General features: G+C 36.3%; 1 protein-coding gene across 3 annotated transcripts in view; it reads right to left on the reverse strand.

Annotated features, from left to right (window-relative positions):
- MAGI2 (membrane associated guanylate kinase, WW and PDZ domain containing 2) overlaps positions 1–20,372 on the reverse strand; it is a 1,542,253-nt gene that overhangs the window by 1,007,167 nt on the left and 514,714 nt on the right. The gene's annotated exons all lie outside the window — the stretch shown is intronic.

Genomic DNA, 20,372 nt, shown 5'->3' on the forward strand with positions numbered 1-20,372 from the left:
TCACAACAGTATCCTCATGTTACAAATAAGTAAACCGAGCCATGAATATATTGTAAATTGCCCAAGACTGCATAGCTTGGAAGTGCCAAGACTCAGACCCATAGAGGCTGGCATCATTCCTCAAAATAGTCAGCATTCTACTCATTCCCGCATCAAGTTATTTGGTCATGATCTCCTCTCACAAATTCTCCATTTGATGTTTATCTTATATAACCTGGTATTATATGTTTTAAAATAGCTTCCTAGATTATTAACTCCTGGTAAGAACACAAACCTATACAAATATGAGGATTATATAACACATAGACAATGTTTACAATGTGACAGATACTTTGCTAAGCAATTTAATCATATTGTTTCATTTTGTCCTTAGTACAACACCCTAAAGTATAATCCCACCACATTTTGTAAATATTTGTTGACATTTCAGCAATTTGCCTGTTTTACTTTGCTTAATAAATATACCTTGTTCATGATGATTGTAACATATCGGGATTATAGAGTCATTCATATTATTTCAAATTGACGAAATTTGAGTTCACTTATTCTGCCTCTATTGTTTCACAAACAAGACTTTGAAATTAACGTGTATATGACTACTGACCAGCATAGAAGAATATAGCTTAGTAATTTGTGGAAACTACATTTTTCCCTATTTGTTATGCTATAAAATTTGCTTACATAGGCAAAAGAGAAAAAAGATTAAAGAAGTAGTTTTATAACTTTGGCATTAACATTTTTATCTGCATCGCTAACTGGAAAACCTGTATTTTTATTTGCTAAATTTGGCAACCATACTTTAGGGTCATACAGTAGACATAGTAAAGCTCAATGATTAGAGTGTGAACTCCAATGTCAAACTATCTGGGGTTAAGTATGGACTTTGCTATTAACTTTGAGCAAATGATTTACTTACCTGTAAAATGGGAAGTTTTCAGAGGATAAATGAGAAAGTAAATGGCAAGCACCTAGAGCATACATTATTATGCTCTGAGTAAAGCCACTCAGGAGAAACTACTATGTGGAAAGTAAGCTGATTTGTGGATACCTAACTTTTGTATTTTTACTTATAAACAGAAAATTTCTCCTTTAGTGTGGCTATTCAAATTTTATATATATGTGCTTATGAAGTGGAAATATATCCATTGTGTTTTCAGAACCATGTAAACATCAAGTACCACTTTATTGAGTTCTGCAATATTGAGTTCACAAAATTCTATTACCTGTTAAAATATTTGCCTTACCAATATCACCTAAAAATTAAGAGATGACAGGGTACAAGTGTCCATCAGTAGATGAGTGGATTTAAAAGGTGTGATAAATGTACACAATGGAATACTATGCAGCTATAAGAAAGAAAGATCTCTTATCCTTTGAGATGACATGGAGGGACCTGGAGAGTATTATGCTAAGCAAAACAAGCCAAGCAGAGAAAGACAAATATCACATGATCTCACCTATTTGTGGAATATAATGAACTAAACAAACTGCTGAACATAATTAACCAGCAATATAGAAGTGGGATACAGACTGACAAGCCTCAGAGGAGGGGGGGTTAGGGGAGGGAAGAGGTAAACCACAGAACTTACATGCATGTATGCATGACCAATGAACATAGACAACAAAGCTGGGGATGGGGTGGGGAGGAAGAGGAGGAGGGTGTCAGTGGGGGAAAAATGAGAAACATCTGTAACAAAAACAAATTAATAAAAAAAAAATAAATAAAATCAATAAAGAAAAAAAAGATGACAGGGTCATAAATCTCTTACAACTAAGCCTACCCTATGATCTGCTTACACTTAATTGGATATTTTAGCATGAACATGATACTTAAAAAATCTCTATACTTCTAAATAGCATATAATATTCAGTCTGAGAGGAGGAATGTAAAAGAACAATCAGAATTAGTCAGCAAAATAAGTCTGATAGCTCATAAAAAGTGCATGAAATTCTATTACCTGTTAAAATATACTTCCTGCCTGGCCTTTGTGGCTCAGTCCACTAAGAAGTGTCTCACACACCAGGAGGTCACCATTTGGATTCCTGGTCAGGGCACACGCCTGGGTTGTGGGCATGATCCCCAGTAGGGGACATGCAAGAGGCAGCAATTTATGTTTCTCTCCACCCCCCCCCAATCTTACTGTCTGTGAAATTAACAAAAACATATTTAAATATATATATATATGTGAGTGTGTGTGTGTGTGTATACTTCCTAAATAAATAACCAAAAAACCTTCTCTTTTCTTAAAATTTTTTTCGCTACCATAGAAAAATTCATTACATTCTTGACAGCATTTTTCAAAATATATTTAGTGATCACATCATATTTAAAGGGACTTTAGTTTGGTTATTTCTTAAATATTCATATGTTTTGAGAAAAAACATGGCACTTTCTGAAATATCCTAACTGTGAGAGTGAAATAATGAATTTAGCATACACAGCACAAATTACCTCCTATAAGCTTATTCTTCATACCAATTGAAATAAATCTCTGAATTTCTGAGAACTTTAAAATAGTGATTAAAGAATTAAGGTAGATTTCACAGTAATTACTCTCCCAATAGAATGATGAATAAATATATAAAATATAAATTATATATGTAATCCAAACAATATTTAGTCATTTGAAGTGCACAGATAATTATAATTGACTACATCTACAGATTTTGTTATACAAAAAAAAAAAAAAAAAATTAAATATCTCAGGTCTAATGTTTTTCCAATAGTATTGTATATCTACAGCAATCAGCAGAGATGTACTTGGTTATCTTTCCCAATCAGTTACATTCATAAAAGTTCTCTCTTTTATGTTTTCCAGAGTATAGGCATGTGCTTACTGTGGAAGATACTTGATACTAAAATCAACTGGAGTAAAGAACAGGTGACTCTGTGCTCTTGTTCTGTGTGTGTGTATAAGGTTTTCCTTTTAAACAAGTCTAGCCTATATACTGAACATTATTTCTAATGTTTTAGGCATAAAACCTGATATACTGAAGTGGTCATTGTTCTCTTTATAATTCTAATTACACAAAGGGTTGCCAGATGTTCTGATTATCATAAGGCCTCCCCAGGATACAATATTCTCTGAAGTGTTCTGATTCTATAGCAGTGTTAACACATATTCTGGGCAGAAGCACAGTTTCCACTCCATTTTCAAAGCACACAATGAGCTCTTTTCATGATTCTAACTTTTGTCTTCAGGGAGGCAGTACACAATTCTCTATGTCCTTCCAGGTGTAAACATTGTTTTACTGAGTATGTTTTTGTCTCTGTTGGGTGTTGCTCCCTCTGTATTTACAACTAGGGTGCCTATTTTTGTTGAAACAAAATGATAAACAAATATCACAGAGAAGTTTTTTTACGATGTCATTAGGTAGACTGATGGAAATGTAGATTGATGTGTAGCATTTCCAGTTCCCAGTGCAAGAAGCCCCAGTTTACATCTTAAGTTGCAATCATACATTTTCTATGATGAATTCTAGAGACTTTGCTGTGAGAGATAATTTTATTAGTTGTTCCACTGAACATAAAATCTATGATGGGAGTGAATTTTCTTAACAGATTAAGCTTCTCTTCCTCTTTTTCTATTCCAATTGTCTTTCTTTTCTCTTTCCCTGTAAATAAGGCCTTTGGAGAAAAACACATAACAAGAAGGGATAATCAAGCTCCTGAGAATAGAACACATCTTTGCTGTGTGCTTGTAGCTTGAAATCACAGATTACAAGGCGTTTCTCAATTTCACCCCATTACAATAATCATGTCACCTCTGGCCACTCCTCATTTCTTTGAATCAGCTGTATTTATCCCCTAACTTTAGATATATAAACTGTGCATTCAAAGCATGTTGCTGCATTTGGCTAGTGGTAATCACAGTGCAAAAGTAGCAAAGTCATGCTATGAGCATCAAGTCCTAAACAGGATCCTCCCTTTCCATTTGGAAAGCATCCTGTCTTTCTCAAAGAATAAAATTCTTTGACCTGCTCCATGCTATTAGGTTAGCATTGACCTCTTTTTTAAATTTAAAATGAATTATACACATGTTTTTTGTTTTTTGTTTTTAATCTTCCCTTAATTTTTTATAGGTTCATGCTAAGGACAAGTGAGATTATACTTGATCTAGAAAAAACCCTATTGAACCTTTTGTTCTACTTTGAACTAGGAGGGTTTAAATAATAAGCTTTCTCTTTGAGGATTATTTAAAACTAGACTGAGAATGGACAGTTGAAATAATTTTCCCTCTAGTATAGGTGATTTTTAGCTCTAATGTCTTACTTTTGAAACTTTGTTAGACTCTAAAAGTTCTACACTTATAAAATAAAAAGATGCACTCTATCATTCATAGAGCCTGTACTGTTGAAACACATTCCAATTCAAATTAGTAAAGTAAACATAAATTATTATTTTTAGTTCCATTTACTTTAAATATTGTGGAACAGTTAAAAATCCTATGTTACTTAAAATAATCAAATTTTCCCCCTTGAAGTAGTCATTTCTGAATTTTGTAATTTAAATATCAAATGATATTTAGCACCTTGGAAAACATAGATTATGTCTTCTGGGAATTTAGAAATTTATTGTAATTTCATCCCTCTTTTTATTTATAGACTGAATAATATGCTCTATTTACAGACATGTAGTTCTTAATAATCAGTCATAAAGCTTTTATTACTGAGCATATCTGTACTTAACAGTATCCTAGGCACTGCATCAGCTTAAAAAAAATACAATAAATGAGAATATTGACTATCACCTAAAAGCAACTATAATATAGTAATAGTAAGTAGTTAACATTTATGGAAGCTGGAGTAACTATATTAATTTCAGACACAACAGACTTCCAAACAAGGAAACTTGTCATAAATAAATAGGGCATTCATTAATGATAAAAGGGTCAATTCTCAAAAACAAAACCAAACCTCACAATAACCCTAAACATGTGTGCACCTAACCAAAAAGCGTCAAAATATATAAGGCAAAAAATAACAAAACTGAAGGGAGAAAAAAACACCCTCTCTTAGACATGCAGACTACTAATCTCTCTACCAATAATTGAGAAATCAAGCAGGCAGAAAGTCAGTAAAGATACACTGGACTTAAATAGCAACATCAATCAATTTGACCTAAATGACATTTACAGAATACTCCACAACAATGGTAAGATACACTTTTTCTCAAGCTCACAAGAAATATTCATAAAGCCATATCAAATTATAGGCTATAAACCCCCCTTAACAAATTCAAAATCATAGCAATCAGGCAAAGTGTGTTCTCAGACCACAGTGAAGTTAAACTAGATATAATAGCAAAAGATGCTAGAAAATCCCTAAATATTTAGACATTAAACACTCACATTGTTCAATAACACATGTCAAAGAAGTCTCAAGATAAATTTTAAAATATTTTGAACTAGCCCTGGACGGTTTGGCTCAGCAGTTGGAGCACTGGCCTGTGTACCAGAGAGTCCCGGGTTCAGTTCTGCTAGGGGCACATACCAAATAATAATAATAATACTTTTGACTAAATAAAAATGTGAATTCAACTCATCAAATTTTGTGGGATGCAGTGAAAAAAGTCTTTAGAGAAAAAGTTATTATAATAAAAGTATATACTGGAAAACATTTCTGGTATTTTCAATATAAGCATGTTTGTCATTCACATCTTTGCTGCAAACATTGTTACCACACAACTAACTGGCCATAAGGCAATTTCATCATACAAGATAAAATAACAATAACAATAAAAAAAGGACACTAAAACATAATAAAACATGAAAATTAATAACATTAAAATACTTTATTGTAAAAAAATAAAAGATGCATTGTCTTTGAGTGATGGCAGCATCACGTGGAGTGAGAAGACCACTTGATTTCTCCCCTTAAAAGTTACAAGTCACTTTTTTTTTCTTTCGAGGCAAGATGGCTGAAGCCTAAGGAAGTTCTGTCTGCTTGCTCCTAGCACAGGATCAGACTTGAGTTGAACTGCCGAATGTTCAACTTGAAAAACCACCTGAAAATAGCTGATTGGAAATACTGCAAGTGGAAGCATGGAAAGGGGTCAGGAGAAGACACAAAGTGCGCGAGCGAACTCACACAGCTGTGCAGCGAGGCTGGGAAGACAAAGGGAAGGTGGGCAGCACAGCTCTTTCCACTGGGAGTGGGGGACTCAGCCACACACAGAGATCCACCATCAAGAGCAACAGAGAAGGGAAGGGGAAACCGTGTAGCACTGGACAGTGGGACAGAGTTGATTTGGCCCACCTGGGGGCCTCAGCTGTATCCCAGGCTAAAAACGAGTGCTTGGTTACACCAGCCTGGGAAGCTCGCCTAATTGTGGGTGCCAGAGGGGCCACAAAGCAGAATGGCAGGGGTCTGAGTGGATCACACACCAGTGAATCTGAGGGGCTGAGTATTCTCTGAAAGAACTTTGACAGGGGCTAGCCAGAGTGTCCAAGGAAAGAAGTGTGTTCCTTCCCACGTTATGCAAAGAGAAGGTGTCCTTTCCCATGAGTGGAACAGCCCTGGGCTGAGGCATTGAAAGGAGAAGAGACTGCCTTCCCCTCCTAGGACCTATAGGTACCACCCACAAAGCACATCTGTTTAAACCATCCTGACTGGATCTGACACCCTAGTGCTATGGGGGAAGGAAAAGCAGGCCAGAACAAATACATTCAAGTGGTGATCCCCAAAGTGACCTAGCCTCTAGGCTAGGAAAGGTCTGCCTACTGAGCTACCTGGAATCCCACCCTACAGGGCTTCAGCCAGGAGTCCCAGGGCCAGGACTGGATAGAGATTCCCATTGGCCTGCACCAGAGAACTGCCTAAGAGGACAGTGACACACTGACAGTGACAAGGGGACAGTACTAACAACATTAGAGCAAAATCCATTGAGCTCCATAAATAGCAGATCCAAGTTTTTTGTTGTGGTGATGGTTATATTGGTGTATGTGTGTCTTTAATTTTTAATTCAATATTTTTTCTTCTTTTTTTATTCTTTACTTTCCTATTCTATATTTTATTCAATTTAGCATTATTACTTTCAAAAATTATTATTATTACAGTCATTATTTTCTGCCTTTTTTTTTATACCTACCCTATTTCTGGCGTCTACCTTCCTTGCTTTGCTATTCTTTTAGTTTTTTTTCTGTCTTCCTCTCCTAACTCTTTTGGTCTCATGCCTTCTAGTATTCTGTTTGTGTGTGTGTGTGTGGGTGTGTGTGTGTGTGTGTGTGTGTGTTTTGTTGATTTGTTTGTCTTTCAATCATCTTGTTGAGGTAGTTGCTTTTATTATTGTCAATGCTAATATTTTTTGGAGTTATTTTTGGTCTTGTTTTGCTTTGTTTTGGTATGTCAACACATATAAGAGTTGGCATGACAGGGTTGGGATTGAGACTCAGTGAACAACCCTGAGGGCTGAGCCCACCCACAAATGGACAACAGCAATCAAGACCCAAATTTAACAGGAGAGCCCACATACCCCAGACCCCATACAAGGGTCATTCCTAGAGCACCCAGCTCACAAGATCAAGGAAACTACTCCACTAGGTCCCACAAGAAGGCCACCACACCAAGATTGGGAGCCATAGCAGTCTTATCTGATACATACCATCCAGCCTATGATCCCAACATGCCTCACCTGGACCTGAACTACCAGACTACTAAAATGGTGAGACAAAGAAACCACCACCAAATTAAAAAAAATGAAGAATCACAAGAAAAGAAGCTACATGAAATGGAGACCAGCTGTTGGTCAGATAAATAATTCAAAGCAATGGTTTTAAAGGTGCTCAAACAACTTAGTAAAAATTACAAGAAAGTTAATGAGAATTATATAAAGCTGAGTGGGAACTACACAATCATAAAAAAAGAGGTAGAAGTTATGAATAAAAATCAAGTGGAAGTGAGGAATGACATAGGTGAAATAAAATATACACAAAGGATTTAACAGCAAATTAGAAAAAACTGAAGACTGAATCAGTGCATTAGAAGACAAGGTAGAAAAAAGCTTCCAATTAAACCAGCGAAGGAAGGAAGGAAGGAAGGAAGGAAGGAAGGAAGGAAGGAAGGAAGGAAGGAAGGAAGGAAGGAAGGAAGGGAGGGAGGGAGGGAGGGAGGGAGGGAGGGAGGGAGGGAGGGAAAGAAAGAAAGAAAGAAAGAAAGAAAGAAAGAAAGAAAGAAAGAAAGAAAGAAAGAAAGAAAGAAAGAAAGAAAAATTTAAGGGAGGTTTGGGATAATACAAAATATTTGCATCAAAGGGGTACCAGAAGGAGAATAATTGGAAAAAGGAATAGACAACTGGTTTGAAGAAATGACAGAAAAATTCCCTAACCTGGTATAGGAAAAAATCACACAAGCCCAGGAAACAACACATAGAGTCTCAATCAAGATGAACCCCAGATGACCCACACCTAGACACATCATAATTAAAATGGCAAAAGTTAAAGACAAAAAAGAATCTTAAAGGCAACAAGAGAGAGACAGAAAGTAACCTACAAGGGAGGTCCCATTAGAATGTCAGATGATTTTTCAATTAAAACACTGCAGATCAAAAGGAAGTGGCGTGAAGTACACAAAGTAATGAAAAGCATGGGACTGAATCATGACTACTCTATCCAGCAAGGCTATCATTCAAAATTAAAGGTGAAATAAAGAGCTTCACAGACAAAAAGAGCCTAAAGAAATTTATTACCAGCAAACCAGCACTGCAAGAAATGTTAAAGAGACTGTAATAAGAAGAAAAAGAAATAAAAAGAGAGGAACACAGTCATAAAAAATAAAAATGGTAACAAATAAGTAACTATCAAAAATAACCATAAATGTAAATGGCTTACATGCTCCAATCAAAAGATATACGGTAGCTGAATGGATAAGAAAACATGACCCATATACATGCTGTCTACAAGAACCCACCTAAGAACAAAAGATTCACATAGGATGAAAGTGAAGGGATAGAAAATAATTTTCCATGCAAATGAAAACAAACAAACAGAAAAAGCTGTTGTAGCAATACTCATATCTGATAAAATAGAGTTCAAATTTAAGGCCATAATAAGAGACAAAGAAGTTAACAACATAACACTAAAAGGATAATTCAAGAAGAAGATATAACCCTGGTAAGCATATATGCACCAAGTATATAGGAGCACCAAAATATATTTTAAAGTTTCTGAAGAACTTCAAGGGAGATATCAACAGCAATACAATCATAGTAGGGAATTTTAATACCCAACTGACATCACTGGACAGATATTCTAGACAAAAAATTAATAGGGAGTCCTGGCCAGTTTGACTCAGCAGTTAGAGCGTCGGCCTGCGGTCCAGAGAGACCCGGGTTCGGTTCCCGCTAAGGGCACGTACCTCGGTTGCAGTTTGTCCCCGGCCCTGGTTGGTCGTGCGGGTGACAGCCACTCGATGTGTCCCTTCATGTCGATGTTTCTCTCTCTCTCTCCCTTCCTCTCTCTCTCCCTCCCACTCTATCTGTACAAAAAATTGAAAAAATATCCTCGGGTGAGGATATAAAAAAAAAAAATTAACAGGGAAAGAGAAACCCTAAATGATACACTAGAAAAGATGGATTAACTTGTTATTTACATAAGATTTCACCCAAAAGCTGAAGAATATATATTATTCTCAAGGGCACATGGGTCATTCTATAAAGACAGACCACATGTTAGGAAACTAAGTCTCTACAAGCTCAAGAAGATTGAAATCATATCAAGCATCTTCTTGGATCACAATGGCATGAAACTAAAACTCAATTACAATAAAAAACTAAAAAAGCATTTAAACACATGGCTAAACAGCATGTTATTAAACAATGAACACCCAGGTTACCAATGAGAACAAGGTAGAAATAAAAAAAAGAACAAAAACTTCTTGGAAATTAATGAAAATGAACAAACAATGACACTAAATCTATGGGACACAGTGAAAGTAGTCTTGAGAGGGAAGTTCATAGCTTTACATGCCTACTTCAAGAAACAAGAAACATTTCTAATAAACTATCTAACCCTACCACTTGAATAATTGGAAAGGCAACAAAAAGAAAAAAACAGAGGAAGTAGAAGAAAGGAAATAATAAAGATCAGAGCAGAAATAAATGACATAGAGGCTAAAAAAAAATCAATGAAAACAACAGCTGGTTCTTTGAAAAGATAAACAAGAGTGATCAACCTTTATCTGGACTCATGAAGAAAAAAAGAGAGAGGACCTAAATAATTATAATCAGAAACAAAAGAGGTAAAGTAACAACTGATACTACAGAAATACAAAGGATTGTAAGAGAATACTATGAACAATTATATGGCAAACAAATTGGACCAAAATTAAGGCCAAAATAAGAGACAAAATGGACAAACTCCTGGAATTATATAGTCTCGCTAAACTCAAACAGGAAAAGTTAGAAAACCTGAACAGAGCAATAACTAAGGAAATTGAAGCAGTAATCAATAAACTCCCAGCAAATAAAAGCCCTGGTCTGGATGGCTACATAGGAGAGTTTTACCAAACATTCAAAGGAGAATTAACACTGATTCTCCTCAAAATATTCCAAAAAAATTCAAGAGGAAGGAAGACTTCAGATCTCTTTATATGAGGCCAGGATAATCCTAAATCCAAAACCAGATAAAGACAGCACAAAGAAAGAAAATTACAGGCCAATATCCCTGATGAACATAGATGCCAAAATACTCAACAAAATATTAGAAAATAGGATCCAGCAAAATATTAAAGAAATTGTTCACCACAAATAAGAGGGATTTATCCCAGGGATGCAAGGCTAATACAATATTCTCAAATCAATAAATGTGATACAACATATAAACAAAATGAAAGATAAAAATCATATGATCGTATCAATAGATGCTGAAAAAAGCAACTGACAAAATCCAGCACCCATTTTTGATAAAAAATCTCAGCAAAGATCATATCTCAACATAATAAAGACCATATATGATAAACCCACAAACAGCATCATATACAATGGGCAAAACTAAAAAACATTTACTTGAAGAACAGAAACAAGACAGGGATGTCTGCATTCAACGTAGAACTGGAAGTCGTAGCCACAGTGAACAGACAAGAAGAAGAAAAAAATAAAAGGTACCCAAATTGGAAAGGAGGAAGTAAAATTGTCATTATTCATAGATGACATGATATTATATATACAAAACCCTAAAGACTCTATCAAAAAACTACTAGATTTATTAAATGAATTCTGCAAAGTAGCAGGATAGAAAATCAACATCCAGAAATCATTGGCATTTTTATATACCAATAATGAACACAAAACAACAATCCCATTTACCATTGCAAAAAAATAATTAAGATACCTAGGAGTAGACTTAACCAAGAGGTAAAAGACCTGTTCTAAGAAAACTACAGGGCAGTGGGGAAAAAACAAAACAAAACAGAGGAAGATATATAAAATGTGGAAGCATATACCATGTTCATGGATTGGAAGAATTGACATTATTGAAATGTCCATACTACCCAACGCAATCTATAGATTCAATGCAATCCCTACTAAAATAATAATGACATATTTCACAGATCTAGGACAAATACTCCAAAAGTTTATATGTAACCAAAAAAAGACCCTCAATAGCCACAGCAATCTAGAAAACGAACAAAGTGGGAGGGATCACAATAACAGATATCAGGTTATATTACAAAGCCATTGTAATCAGTTCAGTCTGGTACTGGTACAAGAATAGGCATATAGATCAATAGAACAGAACAGAGAACTCAGAAATCAACTCAAGATATTACTCTCAGTTATTAATTGACAAAGAAGGCAAGAGCATACATAGAGTAATGACAGCGTCTTCAATAAATGGTGTTGGGAAAATTGAACAGCTACATGCAAAAAAAGAAACTAGACCACCAACTTACACCACACTCAAAAATAAATTCAAAATGGATAAAGACTTAAATGTAGGATGTGAAAGCATAAAAATCCTAAAAGAAAATGCAGGCAGCAAAATCTCAGACACCATATGTAGCAGAATTTTCATCGATACATCGCCTAGGGCAAAAGAAACAAAGAAAAAATTAATAAATGGGACTACATCAAACTAAAAAGCTTCTACACAGCAAAATAAACCAACATCAAAATGAAAAGGGAACCCACTGTATGGGAGAACATAATTGCCAAAGATACATCAGAAAAAAAGGTTAATTTCCAATATATAGAGAGTACTCATATTTAAAAAAAGACAAAAAATCCAATTAAAAAATGGGCAGAGAGCCTGTATAGACACTTCTCCAAAGAAGACATACAAATGGCTAAGAGACATATGAAAAAATGCTCAACATCACTAATCATCAGAGAGATGCAAATTAGAACACCTTTGAGGTATTACCTCACACCTTCCAGAATGGCTGCCATCAACAAATCATCAAACAACAAGTGTTGGCGAGGGTGTGGAGAAAAGGGGACTCTAGTACACTGCTGGTGGGAATGCAGACTGTTGCAGCCACTATAAAAAAAAATATGGAGTTTCCTCAAAAAAAACTAAAAATGAAACTGCCATTTGACCCAGTGATTCCACTTCTACTAATATATCCTAAGAAGCCTGAAATGGCAGTCAGAAAGAATATATAAACATCTATATTCATAGCAGCATGATTTACAGTAGCTAAGATCTGGAAACAGCCCAAGTGTCCTTCAGTAGATGAGTGGAAAGAACAGCTGTGGTACAGTTACACAATGCCATACTATGCAGCTGTAAGAAAGAAAGATCTCTTACCCTCTGAAATGACAATGAGGGATCTGGAGGGTGTTGTGTGAAGCGAAATAAGCCAGTCAGAGAAAGACAAGTATCACATGATCACAAACATCACTTATTTGTGGAACATAATGAACAAAATGAGCTGAGGAATAAAATAGATCTACAGACATGGAAGTAAGGGACAGACTGACAAACCTCAGAGAAGGGGGTGGGGAACGGGAAGAGATAAACCAAAGAACTTATATGCATATGTGCATAACCAATGGACACAGACAACACTGCAGTGAAGGCTGTGGGGGAAGTTGGGAGGAATGTGTCTATGAGGAAAAAAAGAGGATCCTCTGTAATAAAAACAAACAAAAAGCAGCCTGGTGTATCCCCATTAGCCCCACCCCCATCTCTGCAATAAAAGACAGCGTTGGGCACAAAAATAAATGGAAAGTGGTGGCAGGAACAGTCAAGTGAAAACTTTCCTAGGTTCTTGAAGTACTTGCTTGGGACAGTGGTTGCATTGTATACTCTATGTAAATTTGATTTACCACTCAGACCTGTCCTCATGAAAAGGTATAAGGAATTAAAGAATTTTATTATTTTAAAAAAGTTACAAGTTGGACAGCTATAATTCCAACTAAAATGTATCTTAGAAAAAAAAAGTCTCTAGGAACTAATGTCAAAGACATGAAAGACTGTGATTTATTTATTTATTTATTTTCTTAAAAAAATTTTTTTAATTAAATTTTTTTTCTTTATTGATTTTATTTTTTTTAATTAATTAATCAATTAATTTTTGTTACAGATGTTTCTCCTTTTTCCCTCACTGACTCCCCCCTCCCCTCCCTAACAAGCTTCCTTTTTTTTTTTTTTTTTTTTTTGGTACATGCCCTTAGTGGGAACCAAACCCAGGACTCTTTGGTCCACAGGCCAACGCTCCAACCACTGAGCCAAACCAGCCAGGGTGAAAGACTGTGATTTAAATGATAAAGATTGCTGTTAAAAATGTTTTTTTTTAATTAAATTTATTAGGGTGTCTTTGGATAATAAGATTATATAGGTTTCAAGTATAGCTTTCTATGATACATGATCTGTATGTTGCACTGTATGCCCATCCCCCAAAGTCAAATCATAATTCATCACCATATCTGTACCCTTCTTTTTTCTAGAAACTACTATACTGTTGTCTGTGTCTATGAGTTTCAGTTGAATAGCCCACCTATGAGTGAAATCATATGGTTCTTAGCTTTTTATGACCAGCTTATTTCATATTATTCTCAGGGTCTGTCCATATTGTCACAAATAGCAGTATTTCATCTTTTTTTATGGCTGAGTAGTATTTCATAGTATATATGTACCACATGTTCTTTATCCAATTGTCTACTGATGGACACTTTGGTTGTTTCCATGTCTTGGCCACAATGAATAGTGCTGCAAGGAACATAGGGATGCATACATCTTTGCAAAAAAAGGTTTTCAAGTTTCTCAGTGGATGCCTAGAAGATGGATTGCTGGGTCATATGGTAACCCTACTCTCATTTTTTTTTCAGGAGCCGCCATATTTTTTTCCATATTGGTTGTACAATTTTGCATTTCCACCAGCAGTGAATGAGAGTTCTTTTTTCTCCACAACCTCTCCAACAATTGTTATAACTTATCTTGTTAATATTACCATTATAACAGGTGTGAAGTGGTATTTCATTGTAGTTTTGATTTGCATTTCCCTAATAGTGAATTTGAGCACTTTTCATATATCTGTTGGCCATATGAATGTCTTCTCGGGAAAAGGGTCTGTTCAGCTGCTCTTCAGCTGATTTTTTAATCGATTGTTTTTTTGGTGTTGAACTGTAAGAGTTCTTTATATATTTTGGGTATTAATCATTTGTCAGAGACGTTTGCAAATATTATTTTCTATTTGATTGCTTGCCTTTTTGTTTCATTGGCAGTTTCTTTTGCTGTGCAAAAGCTTTTCAGTTTGAGACAGTACCATTCATTTATGTTTGCCTTTACTTCCCTTGTCTTTGGGGTCAAATTCATAAATTCTACCCTCCTCTTGAATTTTTTGGAATAGTTTAAGGACAGTTGTTAGTTCTTTGAATGTGTGGTAAAATTCACTTGTGAAGTCATTTGATCCAGCACTTTTTTTTGCTGGGAGTTTTTTAAATTACTGTTTCAATTTCATTAGTTAAATTGGTCTATTCAGGTTTAGTTTCCTCCTGATTCAGTTTTGGAAGAATGTATGTTGCTAGGAATTTATCCATTCTGCACATGTTGCCACATTTGTTGGTGTATAGTTGTTTATAGTATTTTCTTCCCATTCTTTGTGGTATCAGATGTTAATTCTCCTCTTTCATTTCTGATTTTATTTGGGCCCTCTCTTCTTATTTCTTGATAAGTCTGATTAAAATTCATCAATCCCATTTATCTTTCAAAAAACCAGCTCTTGGTTTCACTGATTTATTTTTGTAGTATTTTTTAGTTTCTGTGTCATTTTTTCCCCTCTCTAATCTTTATCATTTCCTTCTGCTTACTATGGGCCTAATTTGTTGTTCTTTTTCTAGTTCTCTAAGGTGTAGAGTTAGATTGTCTATTTAAGATTGTTTTCTTGCTTCTTGTGGTAGGCCTGCAGTATTATGAACTTCCTTCTTAGGATTGTTTTCACTGTGTCCGATAGATTTGGGGTTGTGTGTTCATTTTCATTTGTTTCCAGGTAACTTTTGACTTCTTCCTTGATCTCATTGCTAACCCATTCATTGTTTATTAATGTTTTAGTTAGTCTCTATGTGTTTGGATATTTTTTATTTTTTTATAAAGTAATTTATTTCTAGTTTCATCCCATTGTTAATCAGATAAGATGCTTGATAAGATTTCAACATTCTTGAATTTATTAAGACATTTTGTGTCATAACGTATTGTCTATCTTTGAGAATGTTCTATGTACACTTGAGAAGAATATATATTCTTCTCCTTTTGGATGAAGTGTTCTGTAAATATCAAATAAGCCCATCTGATCTATTTGTTGTTTAAGGTCCCTGTTGCCCTGTTTATTTTTCTTTCCTGGAAGATCTATATGTTGATGTCAGTGGGTGTTAAAATCCCCTGCTATGATTGTATTTATGTTGCTCTGTCTCTTAATATCCACCAGTATTTTCTTTATATATTTAGGTGGTCTTATTTTGGGTGCATATGTGTTTACAATGGTTATATCCTCTTGTTGGATTGCTCCTTTTAGCATGATGTAGTGACTTTATCTCTTGTTATGGCCTTTGTTATAAAGTCTATTTTGTCAGATGTAAGTATTGCTACCGCAGGTTTTATTCCATTTCTATTTGCACAAAATATTTTTCCATTCCTTCATTTTCAGTCTGTGTGTATCTTTTTTTCTGAGATGGGTCTCTTGTAGACAGCTATTTATAAGTACTGTTTTCATATCCATTCAGCTTTCTTATGTGTTTTTATTGGCACATTTAATCCATTTACATGTAATGTTATTATTGATAGTTATTTGTTATTGTTATTTTATTCTTTATACTTATGTTTCTCTATATATACATTTCATTCCCCCTCTCCCTCCCCTCCTCCTCCTTTTCCTTCTCCTCCTCCTCTTCCTCTTCCTCTTCCTCCTCCTCCTTAAAGCAGGACCTTTAATGGTTTGGTGGGTTCACCAAACCATTTGCACATGTGTGTGTGATAAGCTTTTTATTTCACCTTCAGTTTTAGGTAACAACCTTGCTGGATAGAGTAGTCTTGACTGTAGGTACTTGCTTTTCATCATTTTGAATATCTCATGCCAATCTCTTCTGGCCTGAAGTGTTTCTTATGAGAAATTGGCTGACAGCCTTATGGGAGCTACCCTGTAGGTAACTGTCTTTCTCTTACTTCTTTTAAGATTCTCTCTTTGTTTTTAAACTTTGGCATTTTAATTAGGATATGTCTTAGTATAGGCCTCTTTGGAACTACTTGAACTTGTGTGACATTTTCTGTCACCAAGTGAGGAAAGATTTCAGCCATTATTTCTTCAAACAGGTTATCTATCTCTTGTTCACACTCTTCTTCTTGGTATCCTTATTATACAGATGTTATTATGCTTGAAGTTATCCCAGAAGTCCCTTAGACTTTCCTCATTAAAAAAAAAAAAATGTTTTTGTTTTTGTTTTTATGCTCTACTTGGGTGCTTACTGTTATCTTGTCCTCTAAATCACTGATTTGGTCTTCTGTTTCATATAACCTGCTGTTGATATTTTCTAATGCATTTTTCATTTCAGATATTATATTATTCATTTATGACTAGTTTTCTTTCATGGTTTCTGTGTCCTCTTTAATGCTTACTATTTCTTTGTTTTAGTTCTCACTGAGATCATTTATTCTTCCCCTGAGGTCCTTGAACATTTTTACAACCATTCTTTTAACTCATGCATCTGATGTTTTGGTTGCTTCTACTTCATTTAATTATTTTTCTGGGGATTCCTCTTGTTCTTCCATTTGGGGTATATTTCTTTGTCTCCTCATTGGGTCTGCCTGTTTGTGTTTGACACAGAGCACTGGCTGATTGCTATAATCCCCAAGCTTGTTATGAGTTTTTTCTGATGTAGGTGCCTTTTGAATCTCAGTGGTGCAGTCTTCTAGAGCCCTGGAGCTAGGTGCTCCAGAATTGCTTCTTTTGTGAGTTACATCCTACCTGCTGTATTAATTGAGTCTTGAATGTTGTAGGCCGATTCGTGGATGGAGTTAACCATCAGGCTGGTTGACTACAAGGATAGACCTCTTTTACTGTGTATGAGTTGTTGTTCAGGGCCTGCCTCCCAAGGTAGATTTATTCTCAGGAGGATATGCCGCCTGCCGAAGTCCCCTTTTGGCTGTGCCATTGTTTCTAGTTGGGTCAAATTCTGGTGATGTTTGAAGCCCACCACTGCTTATGTTGATTTTGAGAATACTTCGACAAGGTTCTGGTGCAGTTTGATGTTAGACATTGTAACTGGACATGGGCTACCTGTGTATTCACTTATTATGGTTGCACCTACTGGGCTGGTATCATGGGAAGCTGTGTCATGAGATGGCTTCTTGCAGCTCTGAGATGGGGACAGATAAATAAATGTCCAAAGCTCTATGAAGTCAGCATCCAACTGTCATCAACTCCATCACCCTAAGTGTGGACTTCTTCCTGATCCTTTTGAATAAAGACTTTAGAGTGGACCCAATCTTGCTACCCACTTCTCCTTCTACAAGGCACAATCTCAGTAGGGTGGGGTGGCCAGTTCAGGATGACAGGGTTGGTGGTTCTCCTACTTGGGGGCAGCATGGTCAGGCTCTCAATGGAGAAAATATAACCCCTACGCCACAGCCATACCACTCAATCTTTGATAAATTCTCCAACTCTAGCCTCCCCCCACCCTTCCCAATAGACAAGCTCAGCAAGATGGGGCCACTGACACTTGGGCAGACAAATCAAGACAATCTTCCATTGAGAGTGGTGCCAGCCAAGCCACTGAAAAGTGAGGCTAGCCCCTTGCCTCCCCTTTGTTCCACAGCCTCACCATCAGAGACCCAGACAGGATACTCTGAGGAAAATATGGTGTAAAGTTCCCAGCTCTGACTGATATTCCTTTCCCCACATGGAACTGAGCTCAGCAGGATGGGTTCACTGGGACTTGGGATAATGAATCAAGGCAGTATTCCATTGAGCTTGGTGCTGTCCGAACCTGCAGGTGGGGCAGAAGACTGGCCCCCATTTCAAAGCCTCATGGTTAAATGTCTGCCTGAGTGACTGCTTATAGTTTCTCCAGAGAAAACGTGCACCCTGCCAACAGTCCTTTTTTCTGGACTCATGTTTGGCAGGGTGCTGTTGCCAGTATTTTGAGGACAGGGTCACTGCACTCCCCTTGCTGGTACTGTAAAAATAGGAGTGCCTGACCCTGGAAAGATGGCTCCTGAGGGCAGTGTGGGATATTGACTTAGGACCAGAGCCTCAGTAATGGATCCTCCAGATCTCTTTCTGTGGATACACTACCCAGATCTTCTTTTTATGGTTCCTAAATGCCCTGAGTCGCCTTTCCTATACTGAAGGCCCAGGTGAGTGCCTGAGAGCTACCTTCTGTGTGTTGGCCCTTTTGGAGAGCACCTGGATTTTGGGAGACTCCTTCTTCTTCCCTGTGAACAGTCTCTACTGATTTTCACTGTCAGATGCTATATTTCAATCCCTTGTCTGTGTTGGAGGTCCCCCTCAAGTTTTTCAGCCACCACACATCAGTGCAGGGGCTGGCCTTCTTCATGTCTCTGCTCTTCTTACCAGTCTCTCTGTGGCTTCTTCTGTAAATTTTTGGTTATAATATTCCTGTTTAGCTGTCCTTCAGTTGGTCATTCAGGTTAATTGCTCTATAATTTAGCTGTAAATCTGGTTTGGCGACAGGAGGAAGTGATTGCAGAGTCAACCTATTCTGCAGCCCTCTTGAAATCCATTGTACCTGTTCTTCATACCCATCAAACCAATTTAAGTGCTTTTGTCTTTTCTGCTTCAATGACCTTTTAGATATCATGGACTTTGTTCTCTCTCCCTTTCTTCTAGTCTCTGCTCATGCATGACACCTTCCCTGACAACCCTATTTAAAATAAATATACCTCACTACATATGCATGTGCACATGCTTGCATACACATAAACACACTCACAAACTTAGCACTATCATCTCTCATATATTTTTTCTTAGCACTTATTTTTCTTCTTAGCACTGATCCTCAGTTTCCAAATTCTTTATTGTCCAACTTGCCCCACTAAAACAAAGGTTTCACAAGGACAAGATTCATTTGCTTTATCTACTTTAACCTCAGTACATAGAATAGTGTTTGACACATACAGAGTACTCAATAAACATGTCCTAAGTGAATAAATCAATGAACTTTCCAACCAGATTTTCTTTAAGCTCTTTCTTTGCAGGCATTGTGGAGTTGCCTCTGCTGTTTGATAATGAAATCATAAAAATATTTAACATTATAGAGATAATGATGAGAGTGACAATGATGACGAGAAAGAAGATTAAGTAAAATATAGGGAAAGGGTTATTAAGAAGGTAAAGTCAGTTACCTTCCCAGAAAAGCTCCCACCTATGGGATGGAATAATTGTTGAGAATAAAAGAAGATAATCTGCAGACAACCATGGTGGTTTTCAGCCAATCTTTCAGCTCAGATAGCCACTTGCAAATCCAGAGCAAACAATTCAACAGACACTATGATTCCCCTGAATATATTTTCCTAGTTCTGCTTCTAATATTAATGTCTGGCTTTTGTGACAACTTTAATTTATACACTTTGGTAGGTTGAATAACTCACCTCACTCCCTTCAAAGATACCCACATCCTAATCTCCAGAACCTGTGATTATCTCAGCTCATTTGCAAAAGGAACTTGCATATGATATTGGTTATATTAAGGCTTTGGAGTTGGAAAATATTATTATAGATTATTTAGATGGGCTCAGGTGTAACAGCATGAGTCTTATAAGAGAGATGTAGGATGATCAGAGCCAGAGATGATGATGCTTTGCTTCTGGATTTGAAGATGAAGAAACAGGCCGTGAGCTAATAAATGAAAGTGTCTTTCAGAAACCAGAAAAGGGGAGGAATGGATTCTCCCTTAGATCATCTGGAGAGAGTGCAGTCCT

Source organism: Molossus molossus, unplaced genomic scaffold (assembly GCF_014108415.1).
Source record: "Molossus molossus isolate mMolMol1 unplaced genomic scaffold, mMolMol1.p scaffold_m16_p_7, whole genome shotgun sequence".
NCBI lineage: Eukaryota > Metazoa > Chordata > Mammalia > Chiroptera > Molossidae > Molossus > Molossus molossus.